The 20,767-nt window shown below is 38.8% G+C and overlaps 1 protein-coding gene across 8 annotated transcripts in view; it reads right to left on the bottom strand.

The window, feature by feature from the left end:
• Window positions 1–20,767, bottom strand: part of LOC122793060 (synuclein alpha interacting protein) — a 2,145,219-nt gene that overhangs the window by 793,194 nt on the left and 1,331,258 nt on the right. For 2 of the 8 annotated variants that reach the window (XM_044060745.1, XM_044060744.1), the window contains one exon: window positions 11,363–11,471. The exons of the other annotated variants lie outside the window; for them this stretch is intronic. The gene's annotated coding sequence lies outside the window, so the exon portion shown is untranslated. The remainder of the gene's footprint in view (window positions 1–11,362; window positions 11,472–20,767) is intronic. 8 annotated transcript variants of the gene reach the window in all.

Here is a 20,767-nt window from a genome sequence, read left to right as displayed (position 1 = left end):
AAGAAATGCACTGGCTTGTGCATCCCCAGTAGCTGTATGTAATTAAATATTTAACATGTAATTTGAAATTATTTACTTTTACTTGTGGTTGGATGAATTTGATTGGTTAAATGTCCACAGTTAATTATTTATTTTTTTCCATTGGCCTTTCCATCAGTGTATATTTTTGGATTTGGTTTTAGTTTTACTCTGTAGTAATTATTTGTTGATATTTTAGTTTTATTGATTATTCGGAATGATGTCACAGGAAACATTATTAGCTGGGATTGAACAGGAAGACAAGTGCAATTCCATGTTCCCGGCAAGTGGAACTGTCTGTGCAGGCACACTAAGTAAGGAAAGTATGGACAAGAGTGACTTATCATTATTAAATGAACTCTTGATCCAATTGTGAAGTTCAGGTGAAGGTAAGGAGAAGAAAGTGCCTGCTATTAACATTGTTTTTGGAGAAGACTAGGAATTCTAGTGTAGCACCATTGAGGCAACAGTAAATGGCATTTGGGTCTACAGGAACCATTCCTTCACAGAGTAATGGCAGCCAAATGGTGGAACTCTATGAATGGATCAGATTGATGACAATGCTTCAAAATGGACAACAGGGTCAGAATATACATCAAATGGATGTTGTTTGTGTTAAACGTAATGTCAGAGAATCTGGAGAGGAATTCAGTGTGCAACCCAGACTAGATGATAACAAAAAACAAGTGACAGCAAGGGATTTGAGTGCATGGCTTAGCAAACCTTTTACCCTTAAAAATTCTGAAGCTGATGAGAAAGAGGCACGAGAGCTGAGATTATGTTCATCTAAAAAATCTGAAAGGTTACTGAAACAATTTAGGGGGTTACAGCTGGACAATGTTTTCTTTGAAGACTGTATTAAGGCTGGATATGTACCTAAAATGTTAAGGGTATGGAAATATCCAAATGGGTTAGAACAGGTCTCCGTTTTAGACCACAACTTGCTAGAATTGCTTTATCAGATGGGCCTGGAATACATGACATTATTGATTACAAACAATAAAAGGAAAATGGAAAGCATTCACAAGGAGATAGTTGATGATTTATTCGATATATATGAATTATCATATAAAGATGTATTTAAAAGACAGAAATGTTTTGTAATAAAATTATTAAATGGAAAGAGAAAAAAAATTTAGGGACAAAAAGGCTTATGAAAATAAAACAGCTTACCTAGCTCCTAAACACACAGGAAAGTTGAAGGATATGATTAATGCAAGTTGGGGTGTTTCAGAAAAGAAACAAAACATGCCACACAGAATTATGGTGAACAAAATGGGGTTAAAATGTTAACAATAAGGTTGTCAGTGATTGTCATGATGTTATTTATGGTGAGGTTCAAAATAATAGTGAGGACTTTTTCTGTTTTATCCTCCCCCCTGAATGTTTTTCCGCCACCATCAAGAAGGCCCTCGAGGATGCAAACCTGAGGAATACACAATAAGGAGCAAGTAGCAAGTTTTAGATCCAGGACTGGAAATGGGATTACCACTCAAAAAAGGACTGGGGAGGGGAAGGGGGACGCATATTAATTTCCTCAGATTTAGATTTTGATAATAAATCTGATATTGTATATGAGCGTGGTGGTTTTAAGATACTTAATTACAGTCATATTAATATTAAAAAGGAACATTTTGAAGTTTTTGAAAAAGGTTTTACTTTTGTCCCCTCATCATCATTTGACTTGGCAGATACCCTTTTGGAATTAAAATTGTTTGTTAGAAAAACTAATTTTAAGTTGATTTTTTTTAGTAATGGGGAAGACAACAGGAATCAGGAATGTAGAAGGTTGAGTACCTTTAATCCCCCATTATTGCCACTGGTTATGGCTTTTTACAAAATGTGTGAAAAGGATATTAGAAGTACCAATGGGTAGTGAAAGGGAGTAAATATTTTAATGTGACAAAGTAGCAGAATATGGTGCTTAATAATTTGGTGAACAATAACGATGTAAGAATAATGAAACCAGATAAAGGGGAGGGATTGTTTTGATAAATGTAATGGATTGTATTACAAAAATGTACCAATAACTAAATGATGACATGTTTTAATTAATCTCTAAAAATGAAATTAATATAGTATATAGTAAGATGGATGTATGGTTGCATGATGGGTTGATAAATCAAACTATTACCATTGATATAGTTAAATATTTGGCAGTGAATAAAGCATTAGTTCCATGAATATTTGGGATCCCAAAAATTCACAAGAATGTAAACAACCCTCCCCTTAGGCCCACAGTGGCTTCTGGGAGGTCAAAAAACAGAACCTTTGGTAATAATGGTGGATTCCACTTAGAACAGTTTTTTTTTTTTTTTTGATGATAAGAAATATGTTTTAAAAGATGCACGGTATTGTCTTGGTGAACTGACTAAGGTAGATTTTGATGAGAGGCTAATATTTGTTACTATGGATGTTGAAGATCTCATCAGTTATTCCTCATGAAGAAAGACTTAAGTGGCTTCAGGAGACATTATATATAGGAGCAAATATGCGCTTTGAATTGATAAATTCTGTTCTGGAACTGACGGAATGGTTTTCATTAATAATTTTCTATATTCTGAAGGTGATTATTATAGGCAAAAGAGAGGGGTAGTAATGGTAGCAGCAGCTGCACCAACTTTTGTTAATATTATTTTATGGTATTGGAAAAAGAAATATATTTTTAATAATAATGATTACTGTGAATTTATTTTATCATATTTCATATTCATTGATGCTATACTAATTTTATGGAAGGGGACACTTAACCAGTTAGTAGAATGTTATTATTTAATGACGTGACAGAATTTTTAAAGTTTATTATGGATTAAAACTATATGAAAATTAATTATCTGGATTTTACCCTTTGTAAAGATTGTGATAAAATAAGATTCAAATCCAATATTTTTAGGAAGGCTGCCTGCTGTAATAGTTACTTGCACTTTACCAGTCCTCATTCAATGTGCCAAAAGAGAAACCTGTGGTTAAAGGCTAATTTGTGAGGTTGTCCCATATAACATCTGAGGATAGTGACTTTACAAATGGGGTAGACCAATTTAGCAAATTTTTTATGGATCAAGGCTACCCAGTGAATTTCATCCAGGGTATGGCTGATGAAGTTTCAAAGGACAGAGATGGAAGCTGCTGTCCAATTTTAAGAGGGAATGACTACATGAGCATAACCTCGGGAAAGAGTGATGATTTTAAGACAGCATTGGTGTTAACCTATAATGGGACTAATAGTATAATAAAAACATTATTTTAAAAAATTGGAATGGAGTGTTTGGGAGTTTAAATTTGTTGGATCATATTGCAGCTGTACTTAGATTTGTTTTTAAGAGGGGTAGGGATCTGAAGTGCATTATGGAAAGGGGTAACAATAAAGAAAGAGAATTTAGAAAAGGTGTAATGTCAAAGTGTGGGGCATGTAAACAGTGCAGATTTACTCTTGAAGGCAGTAATATCATTATAGCTAACCACCCAAGGGTAATCAATTACAAGGGAAGATATTTTTTGTTTAGATTGTTTGATTAGAAGATATAACTGTAACACTAAAGGAGTGGTTTATGTTGCACAATGTTTTTCTTCTGATGCTTTCTAAATATGAAAAACAGAGACAGCATTAAAAAACAGAATTTATGAACATGTTTATGCACTATCTAAGAATGATGAGAAAAACACCTTATTTAAACACACTTTCAGGTGTGAGAAATTTTTTTAAAGTTTTTTATTTTTTTATTTTAGAGAAAGTATCTCAAAATGTCAGAGGAGGGGATTGAGTAGCATGAGAAGAAGGAATCGGTATGGCAGTTGAAATTAAATGCAATGGAGTATACAGGGATTAATGTGAAAGTTTCTATTAACAGTATTTTGTTATTGAAATCAGGAGAGGTTTAGGTAATGGGTATATTGTAAGCTAGGTCCCTTTAAGAAGTGCCTGAGTATATAAACATATTTATTTATTTACTTAGTTTTTACTTTGAACCATTAAAGTTTTATTCTTATAGTCAGAAATATTTATTAAAGTATTTGTATTGTAATAGCAAGTTATACAACTATATGTAATTAATTATTCCATATGTAATTTGTAATTATTTATTTTTATTTGTGATTGGATGGATTTGATTAATTGTTGGTATTTAATTATTTTAATTGTTATATAAGGAAGTGAGTGGAATGTTTGTTATTCTGATGAAGTTTGCTACTAATGTGAATGAAAGTGCTTAATCATTTTCGGATTAAAGAATCTTTCTGTCCAGTGACAGAAGTGTTTTTCTACAGCATTTCCAACAGTGTGTAGTTTTGGATTTGGTTTTAATTGTATGCTGTAGTAATTATTTGGTGCTTTTTAATTCAGTGTTGAATTTGATTCAACCACTTTGGCTGCTTCAAACTACAAAGTTTGAGCCTTGGTCTGTTACAAATTAACATGAAATATACATGAGTTTTCTTTAGAGGCAATAACTACTCAGTAAGAATAAATTTTGGGCCAATGTTGCACAGCTTACTCTTGAGAAAAATACATACTCCACTAATGGAAACTGAGTATAATGTAAAATGTCAAATCGTAACAGTGAAGACTATGAACCTCTGTACTTGGTACTTTTATATAAAAGAACATACACCAGTCCCAATTTAAAACACCACTGTACAGTTTTCTGGTTATGACATGAGACTACTCAACAATAAAACTCACCTATGACTGCCAATATATCTTTAGGGATTTCAAAGCAACTGAATGACAAATTTTACTTCATCACTCACTTTGGCTGCTTCACACTATAAGTCTGAACCACAGTATGTATCAAATGATATATATGAGTTTTACTATTGCTCTAATGACAGCTATACAGAGCTATATTCACAATCAGCATTGTCTTCTAACTCTTAAGCAGAAGTTATTAATTTCTCTCAATGGAAGCCAAGTATAAAACGAAATGCCATTTTTAATAATGAAAAGCCCTGCATTTTTTATAAAACACCATATAGCAAGAGTTCATAATAAAATATTCATAGAATTATAATATGGCACACTGGTAAAAAATCCATTTGATACTACAATTCTATCTACAATGGTTTAAGAGAAGCTCACTGTTGCATCTGACCCCATTGCTTTTGGCTGCTACAGACTATAGTGTTTGAGCCAGTTCACATTACAAGTGGTGAAAAAATATAAAATAATGCAAAGAAATACATACAATTTCAACTTCTGCTGCAATGACAACATTTTACTGCTATATTCTAAACAGGTGAATCATAGCCTAGTCTAAGAAATATTTTTACAGCTACCACATGGAATTTCAGTATAATGAAAATATCAGACTATGCCAGTGAAAGACCTATTTCCCTATATTTGGTACCAATATATGAATGGCTATATGGCAATTCTCCTTTGCGGGTTCACAATATAGAGGCCAATCAGGCATAAAATATAACAAAGACTGCAATTATGGTCTTAAAGATTTAAATCTAGCTCAATACTGAATTTTGCTTTACTGTTTTAGTTGCTTAAGACCATGGAGTTTGGGCCATACCATGTTATGATTGAAAAACGTTTTCTTTTTCTGGTGACTTATACATGTTTTAACTTCTGAAGTAATAGTTCAGAAAAGATACTGATCTGGACCAATACCGCATTCCACATACTAAGCAGAAGTCACATACTCTACAAAATGAAAATACAGCATAATGTGAAATATCAGATAGTGACAGCAAAAGACATGAAAATATCATCCACTGTTAAATGTCAAGTCACATTTGAGAACTCATAGCACTTTACAACAAAAATAAAAATATGGTGAAAAAAGTGCATATATGTGTGTATATATATTTTTTAACTTCTTATGTAATGAAAGCACAGTAAAGACATATTCTTGACTAGTGCTGTATTCTATATCCTGAACAAAACTAATATATGCCACCAAAGGAAGCAGAATATAATGTAAAATGTCAGAGTATAAAAGTGATAGGGCTATCAACCTCACCACTGGTACCTAAAAATATGAGAGGTCATATGTAAATCCCCTTTTAAGAGCTTCCTACATTTTCAGGGAATTAGAGTATGCTCAGGTACAGCATGCACCTAAGAATGAAATGTTATCCTTATGGATTTAAATGCAACTCAACAATGAATCTGATCTCACCATAATGGCTACATCAGACCATGAAGCATGAAGCATAAGCCTTGGCATGCTACAAATAAAAAGAATTTTGTCTTTATGGAGGAAATTTATTTTCTGATATTTTGTCAACAGCCAAATCACTCAGTCTTGAATATGACTGCACAAACTGGTTAAAGTGTCTGCTAAAAAATTCATTAGTGGCAGGAGAGTGAACATCTACAGATATGTAAAAAAAGAAACACAGAAAACTTAAGGCACACCACAATGTTTAAGCGTTTTCATTCCTTTAATGACCAGAACTTCTTCAGAATAACAACAGTGACCATAAAACCTGTTTAAAAAGTTGCCTTGTGCATGTGATGTCATTTGAATTAACCAATAAAACAGTAAATCACTTAATCAGAAATGCATTATTAAACACATCCTTCCTTTCTACCATAAAAAAATGTACCAAACTGTTTCATAAAAAGAAAAATAATTTTGACATATGTAAACGTTTAGTCTAAATATTCTTAAACTTTAAATAACTTTTTATCAACCTTTTTTCATTGATTCCTGAATAAAATCAGCTCTAAGGAATAACTGCCACTTGAGTTCTATGACCTCCAAAAAAGATTTAAAAGACTCCACACACTTCTGCTTATTTACTTTTTCCATAACCATAAACAGACATTTTGTAAAATCCGCACATACTTGTGAGTGTCTAGCTAATGCATTTGTGTTATCCTTTTACTTGATAGCCAAAACATACTCTCTAATCCTTTCTGTTAATTTGGGTATAATGATTACAGGTGGAACACATTGCAGCATAAACTAAACCTTAAACTAAACCTTCACTTTGACAAGTAAATCCATTTTTAGCAATATACAAGCAATGGTTATGTTCAAAATAAAAGCTGCTTACTGTCAAAATAAACCTACACTGTGAGCTTTTGTGACAAGGGAATGTACCTAGTTTCATGTTCACCTCTAATGAAGTTATTGAGCTGGAAGAATTTTCTAACAGTTGCTTTAAATTATGGGTTTTCTTATAAACAAATGTGGGTTTATCGCCTATAATTTGTACTATTTCCTGGTGTCCTGTTAATATTTTCCAATTATTTCTAATGATGTGATGGATGTTTGTCCCTTCTATATTCACAGGTATAGGGAAGGAACAGCTGAACTCTTTATTTCTGTCACTTCCTTCTTTCAGACTTGAACTTTTAGAACAAAATCATCCTTGTAAAATCAGGGGAACCTCTTATTTCTTTGTTCTACAACATTTTTTTTAAATTAAAGAACGTTTGTCAAAAGGATATCCTCTCTGCTGGAATAGATTTATTACTACATTCATTTCTTTAAGAAAATGTCATCATCACTAATAAGCTGACTTAACCTAATAATCTGCTCTCTGAATGCATTAAACTTCATAAACTGTGGCTAGAAACTGTCACAGTGAAGATAGTTGTTAACAAAAATGCCTTTTATAAAAATATTGCTGGAGGACTTCTTATCACAAACTTCCATAGTAATTACAACACCTAAAAAATGAAAGGAAGTTCCCATATTACTTATAGCAAACATCAGCCATGACACACTACTATTAATCTGCTCAATAAATTCATCAAATAGGAATTTGGTGGTGAAAAACAGTGTTTACTTCTTATGTAATGAAAACACAGTAAAGATATATTCTTGACTTGTGTTGCATTCTACACCCTGAAAAAAAACTAATATATCCCACCAAAGGAAGCAGAGTATAATGGAAAATGTCAGACTATAAAGTGAGGGGGGTGTGGGGGGTGCAGCTGCTTATAGGTAGGTTAGGTGTGTTTGTGTGTGTTATGTTTGTTTAGTTAGGTAGATGTATGCGTGTGTGATTATGTGCTGGTTTGTGTGTGTGTGTGTGTGTGTGTGTGTGTGTGTGTGTGTGTGTGTGTGTGTGCGTGTGTGTGTGTGAATGGTCGCGGTTGTAGTATTCGTGATTATGGGTTTTCGTGTATGTGGGTTTTCCACTATTCAGTCTTGTATTTCGAGATTTTATAGTGAATCCCCATAGACAGCATTCTTCTTCTTCTTTCAGCTTTTCCCGGTTAGGGGTCGCCACAGTGGATCACCTGTCCGCTCATGACAGCATAATCAGGCTAATATTTCCCAACCCACACGTTGGATTTGTCAGCACGCACAAGACCTATCATTTAGTACAGAAAAATATATTTTCCATGCAGAAGATAACTGACAATCATCTGCTGTGTTAGTCAGCTTAGACACTCTTGCCTATACAAGAGAATAGAGTACCCTCAACCCCAGCACTGAGAAAACAGCCTTTCTCTTTACTCCCAAAAACAGAAAGCACCCTTCTGCACTCCAGGGAATCATGCTAAATCAGTGGGGCGCTATCTGCAGTGTCATACCCTCAACAAATGCAATACAGTCCCTGTCTTCCTCTCAAAGTACATCACAAAATTTCACTTTTTCATTTTTTTTAAGTTTAAACTTGTGGGCAAAATATCTGGAGACAGAGAGACAGTATTATGTGGCAAGGGGGATCTCTTACCCCAGGCCTCCCTTGTACCGAAAGGGTTTGGTTGTCCCAAGACCTGAAGCAGGTATTAGAATAACCCCATGAGAATGTGTCTTGCCCCTGTGCCATAGATGGCTGTGGGCTCACATCATAGGGTGTCAGAAAAAAAGGTAAGTGGTCTGCAGGCTGGCATATGGCAGCAAGATATTCATAAACCGTAGGCTGAGGCATGGTTTTGTTGAGTTTTTCTTTTTAAGTACAACTGAATTTGATGGGGGTTAGGTTGCAGCCTATCAGGATCCATCAAATCAGGGGAAAAAACACCAGCCAGAATAATACACTAACACTATTAAGCGATAACTAAGGGCAGCGATAATAGAAAATATAAACTATGCCCTGAAACAGGAAATAGGTCTAAATTGCATAAAATATAGAAGAAACAGTTTAAAATATCCTAAGCCTTGTTCTACAACCTCTGCAGAGTAGTAAAGAGCAGCACACAGAGTCACAGTACTTAGTAAAATTCACTTATTCAGATAGTACCAAAAATGAAATATACGCACTTAAATCAAACAAAACCCTTTTAAATAGCATATGTAGTAACTTCCTTCAAGTTTCCCTTGTAGAAATGAAAAAAAAAATCCACAGAAAATAGAAATAAAATAAACTGACATAAAATTGTGATTTAACGATAAAAACAGATATAACAGTTTTAAACTGGTAGTAAACATCACATACATGAAGAAAAAAAGAGAAAAACACAATATTTTCCAGTCTGAACTTTCAAATGAAGCAGATAAACAATAAGAGGCCTCATTTTCAACAGACACTTCAAAACTCCAGTTAATATTTATTTATTTATCCTTTGTTAATTGGGTTAGTCCCACTAGGCTAGTAGCCTTTTTTCAGTGGAGACCTCAGCTGCTATTTATACTATAGGGGAAATTTAGCCAGGGAACTGACAAACTACCATTACTCTTTTCAACAGGTGCCATGGGTTCTTTTACATCCATCTGAGTTACCACCAACTTAAGCAGATGGAATCTCAGTTTAATATCTCAACCAAACGATGACACACTCGGGAATGCAGCATACCCCTTATGTTGCACTGTAAGGCAATTAGTCTACCTTGGGTGGGAATAGAACTCACAGCCTTCTACACCAAAGGCAAGTGTGCTACCTGTTATGCCACTTAAACTGCTGTAGACGTGCTAAAAAACACTTTAGACAAGCCCCATAATTGCTTAAAAAACAGTATTAAGCATACAAATAATACAGTAGTAAGTTAGAATTCCCAAAGGAATTAACAGAAGTAGTAAATTGAAATAAAGAGCAAGGGAAGTTAGTTCTCAAAGGGATTCTATCTGAGTCTCTAAAGTGCAATCCACCAATGCAGGCTGCTGTAGAGATTCAGCTGTGCAATTCCTACAACTGGAACTAAAAGACTGAACAACTGACTTCCTGTGACAGGGGCTAGACTATCCCTGATGGGAGAGGATTAGCCAAACCCCTGTCACAGAGAATCCCGGGAGGGAATTCTGAGCTTTGGAAAACTGTCGGGGTAGGTTTCTACAGGGACAGAACCAGTATGCCACTGAGGAGGTGTGAATGATGAACATTACTTGTGTCTCTGCCTCCTGACTCTATGCGACTTAGGAAACCTGGGTTGGGGTTCAAAAAGCAACCTGCCATGAGCATAAACTGCTGTTGCAAACAGGGCAGTTTTTGCATTTGCAAAACACTGTGATTTCAGACAGATTAGCTACAGTGAAGACAGACCTCATTATCAGCTAATTTTCATGTCTCTGAACTATGAGTTGCTACTGCTAGCACTAATCAGCACTTTGCTACAGTAATTACCTCTAGCGGCCCAAGCATCTCACTGGCACAGGCACCTGCCTCACTCACTCTTACATACACATGCACACATTCAAATACACACACACACACACACACACACACACACACACACACACACACGAGCGGACACATCTGTATAAAACTTAACTATCCTTGAGTTTACAGACTACCCATGATTTTACCTCTTACATTTACCAAGTCCCTCATCACAGACAAACACAGTCACTCAATACTGCCAGATATTAGAGTATCATACTTCTTATTCTTCACTAAATGCCTCATTCTGCAAAAACTTCTTATTCTAGTCATTTGTAATTTACTTAGAGTAACATTTCAAAAGTATTCCTGGTGTTTACTGTTCCCCACACTATTACAGCCATTGTTCATAAGTCTAGAGTGAGTTGAAAAGTATGGAAGCACCTCCCCCACACACAAACATCCACACACACTCATGGTATAACAGACACCCCCCTCCCAATCACACTCACAGACACACCCCATTCACTCATCCGTCTCTCCCTTGCTCTCTCTCTTTCCCGCTCTCTCTCTCTCTCTCTCTATATATATATATATATATATATATATATATATATATATATACACACACACACACAAACACACACACACACACACGCACACACTGGAGACCAGACATACTCCTTCAGACACACACACATAAGATGATGCATACAGACACTAACAAATCCTCCTACCACTATCTGCTAAACTCCCTGACAAATTTCTGCTGCGTGATCCCTCCCATTCAAAGTAATGCATGAATTCAACCCTTTAGTTAACATGGGTGGCCGTATTCATTTTTACAACTAAGTGGGCAAGCAACTCTTTGAATTGTTCATTTGAATAAACCCCTTACCTCAGCAATTTCTGGGGACGGCCATATAGCTAATTATCATGTGCTGCTCTCCCAGGATGTTTCATTGGCACTGAGGTAGGCCATGGAGACAGCTTACTGACTTCAGTTGCTAGAAAAACAGATGGAATGAAAGAATAAGTATCTGCTGTGTGGACATTTAAATTTTACTAAAGTGAAAGCAGGACATCCTCATGGATTCATGCTGTCTAACTTCAGTTATTGCAAGACTTGAGAAGTATTTTATGCCATTTCATTTCTGTTTCTACTTGATAACAAGCTATCCATTTCCTCAACAGGATCATGTGTGAAGTGAACAATGAATTGTAATTACAGGATATGTTACTCGTGTAATCCTGATAACTCCCATGGACTTTACTCAACAAAACAATCTGAGGCACTGTTTATGTTCCATCATGGCATAATCCTCCTTCTTTCATTCAGTCACTGCATATTCTAGAATTCAATAAAATATTATGGTACATTAGCAGAATATGACAAATCAGTTCATTAATACTGAAAATCATGCTTAGCATAAGAACACTTAAATATAATTAAACAACGGCATAGCCAGAGACACAAAGAACAGTTTGTAAAGTTTAACAAAACTTGAGGTGGATATTATTCAGTACAATTTATTCCCCTAGATGGAAACATTTTTCCTTCTTACAATTCAGCAATGACCCACGACTGGGTGTAGGTACAACAAGATTTACCCACGGCTGGTGTGATAGATCACAAGTGTGAAGCCAGCGTGATCAAAAGTCAACCATTTTTAAATCCTGTGATACCCATGTCCACAAGTGAGTTATTGCTATTATACAATGACATTATTTAAGAAAGAAATTGCTTACCTTTCTTAAATAATGTCATTGTATAATAGCACTTTAGTGTTCCTTCACTTCCACAATTTGATAGTGATGCACGGTGCATGCATATGGCATGTGCATCCATATGACTGTATATCAGTGAAATAGTAGCGGCAGATCTGTAGCAGCTTGTCTCTATCTCTCTCTCTCAATCTTTCTCTCTGTCTGTTACAAATGCGCAATTCACTACCTCTTATCTGCAGTTACTTCTCATTTATTACAATTTTTTCAGATGTACTGCGCAACTCTGACTGATTTCTTCAAATTTTACTGAATGGGACTCCTTGGATCAGTCCACTTAACAGGTTAACAAGCATACATACACACATACATATGTACATATACACATATGTGCATACATACATACAAAATGGTAGGAAAACATGGGTCTATATTAAATCAGCGAACGCTTAAAATAGCGAACACTGATTTATTGACCTTTAAGAGCGAAAGCTGACAATCCTGAAGACACAGAACGTCAATATTTTTCCCTGGGGAAAAAAAAAATCACTGTTCCGTGTATTCAGGATTGTCAGCTTTTGCTTTTAATGGGTCGATAAATCAGTCTTCTCTATTTTAAGCATTCTCTGATTTAACATAGATCCAGAAAACACAGTGGCATGTCATATTTCTGTGCTGTGAAGACCAGGATCTAGGTAGCCCTAAGACTTATGGCCACAATGTAATTTTTGTTAGCAGGAGTGCCACATTTAGTGATCTGGCAGCATGGAATATGACCAACACTGACCTGGTGCTTCCTGACTCTTTACTGAGGCTGGAGGTCTTACCCTGTTCAATGGAAGAATTTGAGATGTTCCTTTAAGCTGAAAACATGAGACAAGACCTTTAAATAGGTGAGCTCATAGTGCAAGAAATCAAAGTGTTCAGGAGTGGCTCTACTCGACAGAGGCACTAGGAACTAATGTTGGGTGGCACAATGCTAAGGTAATCCTATGGGCTAGGCTTGTAAAGGCTCCAGGGCCATTAGCCTAGTACACACCTAAGTAAAATTTAACATATATGACCCTTGTTAACATACACTGATGGTTTTTTTTCTGTGTTACTTAAATGAATTTGGAATCAGTTTTGAAAATAAACACTCTGTTTTAGTCTGTTTGGATTTTTCACTTGGCACATCTGAATACATGGCTGTGTGACTATTTTAATGATGGGAAGTATGACCTTTTAAACTAGCCACAGTACTGAGTGCATTATTTATTCTTCAAGCAAAGTTTGCATTCATGCCTCTCAACTGTCCAGATTTTAGCCTCATAGTTTTGGTCTCATAATATTTGTGATTTTCTGACAAATCACTGAAGACTGGAGTCACTAAATAATGACATACACGAGTTTCAGACTTTGTATCCTTCAGAAAATGCATGCTATGGCAAATCCCGTTATTCTAGCAACTTTCTAACTTTATACGTACAATATTTAAAATCTGTCCCTATGTGTCTTTGTCAGGATTTTCTGCATTAAGAGGTTGAGAGGTATGCTTTCCCTTGTCTGTGTAGTGACCTTTCATTGTGCATTTCCCATCATTTCTAAATATGGAGTTTGTAGTCCAAGACAATTTGACTGCTCGATACATGATAGCAATAAAACAGCTAAAAAATAAAAAGTGTTTCACTAAGTTTAAAATGTATTAAGAAATTACATTTGTTCAGTTTATCATGTTGAAAGTTAAATGTATCTGTTTTCTTGAAGACAGAAGCTTGCAAACTGGACACAGTGCAAAAACGTTTCATTACAGTACATTTTTTAGTTTATTTATTTTTATTTATTTATTTAACATTTGTTTACCGGGAAAGTCGACTTAGAACTAAGCCAATTTTCAGCGAAGTCCCAGGGAGAAATGCTCCAGACACATACCTTTGTAACTATAATTATCTGAAGAAGATAAGGACAGTCACTACCAGCAAATGGATTGCCCATACAGTTGGCTAGCTGAGTGTACAGTGAATACAAAAATAAAGCCAGTAGAAGAAAAATTGCATAAAAGAGAAATCCCTTTGGATATACCTAGCCTATCTTATAATCAAAACTGTGATATACACAACATACAGTCACAGTGTAAGATACTCATAACTGCATTCAACATTTTACCACTGTGCTTAACTCATTCAAGCATAAAACACCTTTTTTGTATTCTTCCAATTAACAGCCATAGCTCCTTACAGTGCCCAGATATTTTTTGAGTCTGTCTTCAAGTCACTAATTAATGTTGTTGTTGTATCTTTTGGCTTTTCCCAGTTAGGGGTCGCCACAGCAGAACTCCGGTCCGTTAATGATTGGCAGTAGATTTTTACGTACCGAGTTGCCAGCCCTGACGCACAACCTTCAACGAAGGTATGCCCATTCACGCATGACTCCACACAGAAGACGCTTTAGCTAAGAATCGAACAGGACAATGTCTTACTGTGAGGCGATAATGCTACCGCAACACCACCACCGCAGTTCAAGTCACCAATTAATAATAGGCAGTATTAGAAAGTACAAGGTGTAATTAATAAAATGATACTAAGATTGCTATTCTCAGATGTTCTGCAGTGGAGAAATTAACCACTAATTCCCTCTTGTTATTCATATTTGCATTCATATTTTCATAACTTTGAGACCTACATGTTATTAAGGGGCACAGACTGAAATACCCTGGTGGGGGAAAGAAAAGTACATTGTTAGTGTGCAACTGCAGTACACTATACTGGAGAAGGTAGTTATCTTCAGGTAATTATGAAAAAATGAAATATTTCCATACTTACATAATTCTTCTAAAACCGGATGACTTGCAAATTATTACACATCAGATAAAACTTGGGAGTACAAATGACTAATTAACACCTAGGAACCTACAGTGGGCCAATGACAGCAGCTAACAAGGCTGCAAGCATCTACCTGCAGAACAGGGAAGGGGAGGGGCTGTACTGCAAAGAAAACAGCAAAGTGTCAAAGCAGAACAAAGGCGATATGCAGTATATCAGCTACAAGGCACATTTTGCCATGACTGGGTGGGGAAAGTACAAAACAAGAACGATGGCAGGTGGATGCATGCCTGATAATGGGAGGGGATCCAGGTCTAAAAGTTAATTAAAGGGCAACAGATTAATCAAGGCAGGCAAGTAGATCTCCACAGCAAAGGCCCCACACTTGCAGTACTCATTGCAAAACCCATAATTAAGACATGCAGCAGCTAGAATAGCTCATACACACCCACTTACATCAGCAGCATCCATAGCACAATATTGTAAAGTGTGAAAGCACCTCACACACATTTGTGTATTCCCATACACTCTGCACCAGTGGTGTATACAGACAGGGAACTTTTATTATGTACATGTTAGGGGCTGCCATAGCTTTGATCCACCAGCATGTGTTGGTGGTGTGGAGGATGATGTATATGACCACCTCAGGCACCAGAGGAGGAGGAGAGTGTTCAGACCTAGGGTAACCTACCAGGGGCTACATGATCTGGAGATAGTAGAGCATTACAAGGTGGACAGGGACATCCTACAGCAACTTGTGGAGCTGTGCCGGCCATGTCCCAGAGCCAGGACAAACAGAGGGGAACCCATCCCAGTGGATACGAAGGTATATGTAAACCTGAGAATACTAGCTACAGGTACTTTTCAAAGACCAAGTGGGGTTATCATGGGGATCTCACAGGCATTAGCATCCAGGGTACTACACCAGTTCCTGGATGCCATGTTACCACATGCCAATGAGCACATATACTTCCCCCGAACGCAGGAGGAGTTGGCCAGCAATATGCGTCTCTTCCACCGTGTGGCAGAATACCCGGAGGTATTGGGTGCAATAGACTGCACGCACATACACATCAAGTCACCACCCGGTGAGCAGGGTAGGCGCTACATAAACCACAAGGGATACCCCTCCATCAACTGCCAGGTTGTGTGCAATGCCCACGGCATTATAATGGATGTGTGTACTGGCAGCCCTGGAAGCTATCACGACTCGCACATCTGGCATGCCTCACAGCTGTATCGGTTATTTGCCAGGGGGGACATCCCAAATGGCCACCTGGTGGGGGGTGCTGGCTATGCACTGGAACTGTGGATGATGACTCCCATCAGAAATGCACACACACCCATGCAAGAACACCATAATGAGGCACACGCACAAACCAGAATCATCATAGAGCATTTGTATGGGATGCTGAAATCATGGTTCTGTTGCTTGGACATATCTGGTGGAGCGTTGCAGTACTCCCCAGGCACATGTGCCCACATCTTCATAGTGTGTTCCATGCTACACAATATTGTCCTGCGGAAACAGCTGCAGCAGGGACAGAATGGTGAAGGCCCTCACAGCCCACCACCATTGCCAAGGGTCCCACAGGCACAGAGGTACCCAGACCACGAACACCCTGAGCCAGCCCCAGTAGGCAGACGGACACATGCCCAGTATGCCTATGCCTTGGCAAAGAGAGAACATATAGCACACACACTGACAGTGTAGGCACCTAGGGACTGACATCTTTCTCCACCTGCACATGCAGAAAAAATGGATGGCACACACACAAGTCTACCTGTAAATTGTCATGTATAGGCAGTCTACTGTGTGCATCCAAAATAGGCAGCCCTCAACTACTGCACAAACAACTGCCATTGGCACAAGGTAATTCAACACCTGAACAGTAAATTAAACTATCAGCATATGCAGATACTGTATGTACAGATTCATAGGTAGGTACTTGGCCAACTGCCAAAGGCCATTCATAAGCCCAGCCAAAATATGTCAGCTTTTGCTACCCCATTGATTCATTAACTGTCCCTCTGTGGAGCAGAGCCAATGGCGGGATCCCTAGGGTACGTCTACTGCTCCCCATCCACCCTTCAAGGTTTCTTTTGCAAAGTGTTAGTCAGGGGCTCTGTATAATGTAGTTAGGGAAGTTCTTCCAAAGTATGGGGAGTGTCTGTGACAGGAAGCTGTCCCTCCAGCATCTTCCAGTTATTGTTGTGGCAAGGTTCAGCTCACTACAGTGTGTGGCTCACTGTGATATGGATTCCCATAGGTGAAGCATATCCATCAAGCCTGAGTCTGACATGGCTGTGTTGGCCAGCGGAGATCATCTCTGGGTAAACGAGATGCCACTGAGTAAAACAGGAGTTTATTCAGTCTGGCTGCATAGGCCATATGTTGGAGGCCAGTATTCCCCTTGGCGAGGTACATTTGTGGACCTCCCCAGCTGTTGGAAGTGTCTTCTGAGGTACATCCCACATGGGTTATTATACCCTATGATGGGACTGATGAGTGATGAGTAAAGGTGCACTATAACCCCAGTATGACTAGATGGGAATCATTTAGTAATAAGATGACCTACATAAAAGGATGTCCTAACTACTGTGGAGATATGATTGTCAAAGGGGAGATCACTATCTACCTTACTCCCCAGATACCCCATTACCTCGTCTGTATTAAAGTGGCTGCCACTCATGTTTTAATATGTGGGTGCCAATTCCACAATGGAATGACCATGCAGTTACTGGCACTTGGTTGGAGGCTGTGTCGTTGGCACCCTGTGATGTTCTCCGTGAGGCTCCTTGAGGGATGTCTGTGGCAGCTGGACTATCAATCATGGCTCCCAGTTCGCAGTCATTGCCAAACATGGTTTGCCATAGTCCACTGTGTTTGCCTGTACCTCTGAGATGTATATGCCAAACAGTAGGGCTCCCAAGACTGAGTCCTGTGGGACACCAGTTGTGACTGGTCAAGAGTTGGACCTGGAGACTGCTAGTCGTACCATGTGGGTTCGGTGCGTAAGTCCATTGGCAACCCAACCTGTGATGTATGGGTGAATGTACAGGCTGGTGTGTTTATCAATAATACCTGAGTGGAGCATGGCGTCAAAAGCCTTGACGAGGTCCAGGTAGTATGTGTGAACCACCTCCCCCGTCATCTTATGTCTTGGTGACTGTATGTAAGACATCAAACAGGTTCAGTAGGCATGAACTGCACTCAACCAAGCTGACCTGGGTTGGGTCACGTGTTCGGAGGTTACCAATGTCTTTGTTAATGAGTGCCATGAGGATGCGAACCATACCATTGCAAACCAGGCTAGTCAGGCTTATGGAGTGGTAGTTACCATGGTCAGTTGTGATTCCACCTTGATGGAGTGGAATAACCCTTGTCACGCGCCATTGTATGGGCATGTAGCCTGTGGAGAGGCTGAGGTAGGAATGCTTAATTAGGTGGGGGGGGGGGGCAGGTTGTCATACAGTTTTCAAGATGCAGTCTGGGTCAACATCTGCCTACATTGATGCTGTGTTCTGCTGTTAGAGAGGGCCATTTCCACCTGTGTGTCTCTGATGTGTGGGATATTGTACCGTTCGGGTAGTGTTGTGGGCTCTTTAGGGGGTGAAGTATGCACCGAATGTATCTGCAAGGATGTTGGCGATATCAGTAGGGTCAGCATATTCTGTGGTATATTTCACCGGCACAGTGCAAATCTGTGTGTCACCACGTAGATCCTTGACATAGCCAAAGAAGGTTTTGTGGTTATCTTTCTAATCCTTGCGTATTCTCCTGCTGATGTTGGCCTTGGATGATGTCATGAGGGACCTACGTATCATACTAATAGTGGTCATGGATATCTGCCCTTCGTGGGATTTGCTGTGTGTCTGGAACACTGTCCTACTTCTGTAGTATAGCCTGTTTATTGCAGAGGTCCACCAGACCGGTGTCCTTGTCTAGGAGGAGTGAGTCTTGGTTTACCAGTGATGGCACAATCCATACATCCGTGTGGGTGCTTATAGACTGCATTTGTAAATCTGTCTGTATCTTGAGCAGTGTTTCCCCTTAGCGTGGGGGCTGTGAAACCCCCCACCCCTGTCACTAGTAGTGTAAATTTTGCTGTAGGAAAGGTATACACTGTGGTATCCGTGGGTGGGGGAGATGCTTGAGTGTGGAAACAGTGAATAGTTCACAGTCAGATCTAACCAGTGACCGGTTAATCTCTGCTGTGGTGCACCTGTTGCCCATGTTGGTGATGACCACTTCTAGTAGTTTCCACCCCACGTTAGGGAGGTTACCACCTGATACAGGGCATATGAGGTGATAAATTCCAGGAAGCACTGGGCCTGGAAGTGAGTACCAGAGTATGTTTCCCAGTTAATGGTATGGTAGTTGACATCGACCAATTCCAGGGTGTGCATTAGGACTGTCATGTTCTCCAATTTCTCCAGGTAGGTGGAGTGGAGGTCCTGGGTCATGGAGGGTGATCCGTAGCAGGCCACAGTTTACATTGCAGTTGTGGCTGATGTTAGCTGCACATGGATGATCACAGAGGTATCATGCTGCCCCACTAACCTGGAGGTGTAGGTATCCCTGATGAATATGGATACTGTCAGTCCAAGTTCTGTGGCTGAAATGTGTGGTATGGGTTGTAGTCTGGTAGTGCTGGTGTGCTCTCAGGAGCCTTAAGACAGATTTCAGTTACTGCACAGATGTTGATGTTGTCCATCCTGAGGAGTGCTGTGAGTGCATGCATGTTGTGATCACAACCCCTGGTGTTGAGTAGCATAATCCTCATTGAATCTGCTATTGTGCTGTTTACGGAGCTGGTATTCACCTTCGAGACTCTCCTAAATAAGGCACCATGGGGGTGCCAATAGCCTTGGCTAGTATTCCAAAGCCTAAGGCTGACACATAGGCCAGTATTGTATCATTACATGCATGTTCCCCATCTGTTCTTGTTTCTCATCTCACCTGTAGGTAACCTACTGGTAAGCAATAGAAAGCCTTAAACTTATACAAGTCTTCTAGCTTCCAAGATAGGCTTTTGGAGTGACTAAGTATCAGTGTTCTGTATGTTCTTGTTGCACTCAACTGGTTCCTGACTACATGGTGATTTCTCACTGTATATAATGATCTGAAGGTCTGTTTATTCACATATTACGGCTGTGATGGCCTGCACATTAAAGGTTCACAGATAGAATACTACCTATCTGCCCAAGGGCAATTAGAAGCATAGCTATAGCGTGTTGGCTTTCCCAGCACCATTGATGAAGTAACTGAGCCTCTGTCAAGCATAGCCAATGAAGCAATTCCAGGCAGAGTTGCTGGAAGCTGTTGAAGACTGGGGTTGTGGAGGGTGATAGGGGCACTTAGTGATCTAAAGAGGGCATGTTAATGTGACAATTCAACACCATTCAATTCCCCCAACAGGTCTCACAGCTATCAGACTGGACAGGCTCCCCCACCCCCTGACTGTATGGTTCTGGGACACATGATCCCAGGGGTGTATAGTCTGTTACCCATTCACACAACAAGGTTTCCCTTGAAGTGTGTCGATGAGGGGCTATGCCTAATGTAGTTAGGAATGTATTGATTTGTCTCACAGTACATTTGTTATATGTTGTTATTGCAAGAGTACGTGAAGCTCAGTGAGTATGGGAGCCTCCGCCTTCTGCTTAGCCTAGCTTACACATAGAAATCATCTAAATAGGAAATAGGCGGAAGCAAAGTTAATGTCAACAGTGCAATGGTTACAGCATCCGCATAGTATCTGTGCATTCGGGAT

This window comes from Protopterus annectens, chromosome 2.part0 (assembly GCF_019279795.1).
Source record: "Protopterus annectens isolate FY-2018-M chromosome 2.part0, PAN1.0, whole genome shotgun sequence".
In the NCBI taxonomy this organism is placed as follows: Eukaryota; Metazoa; Chordata; order Ceratodontiformes; family Protopteridae; genus Protopterus; species Protopterus annectens.
This window is presented reverse-complemented; position numbering and strand designations above follow the sequence as displayed.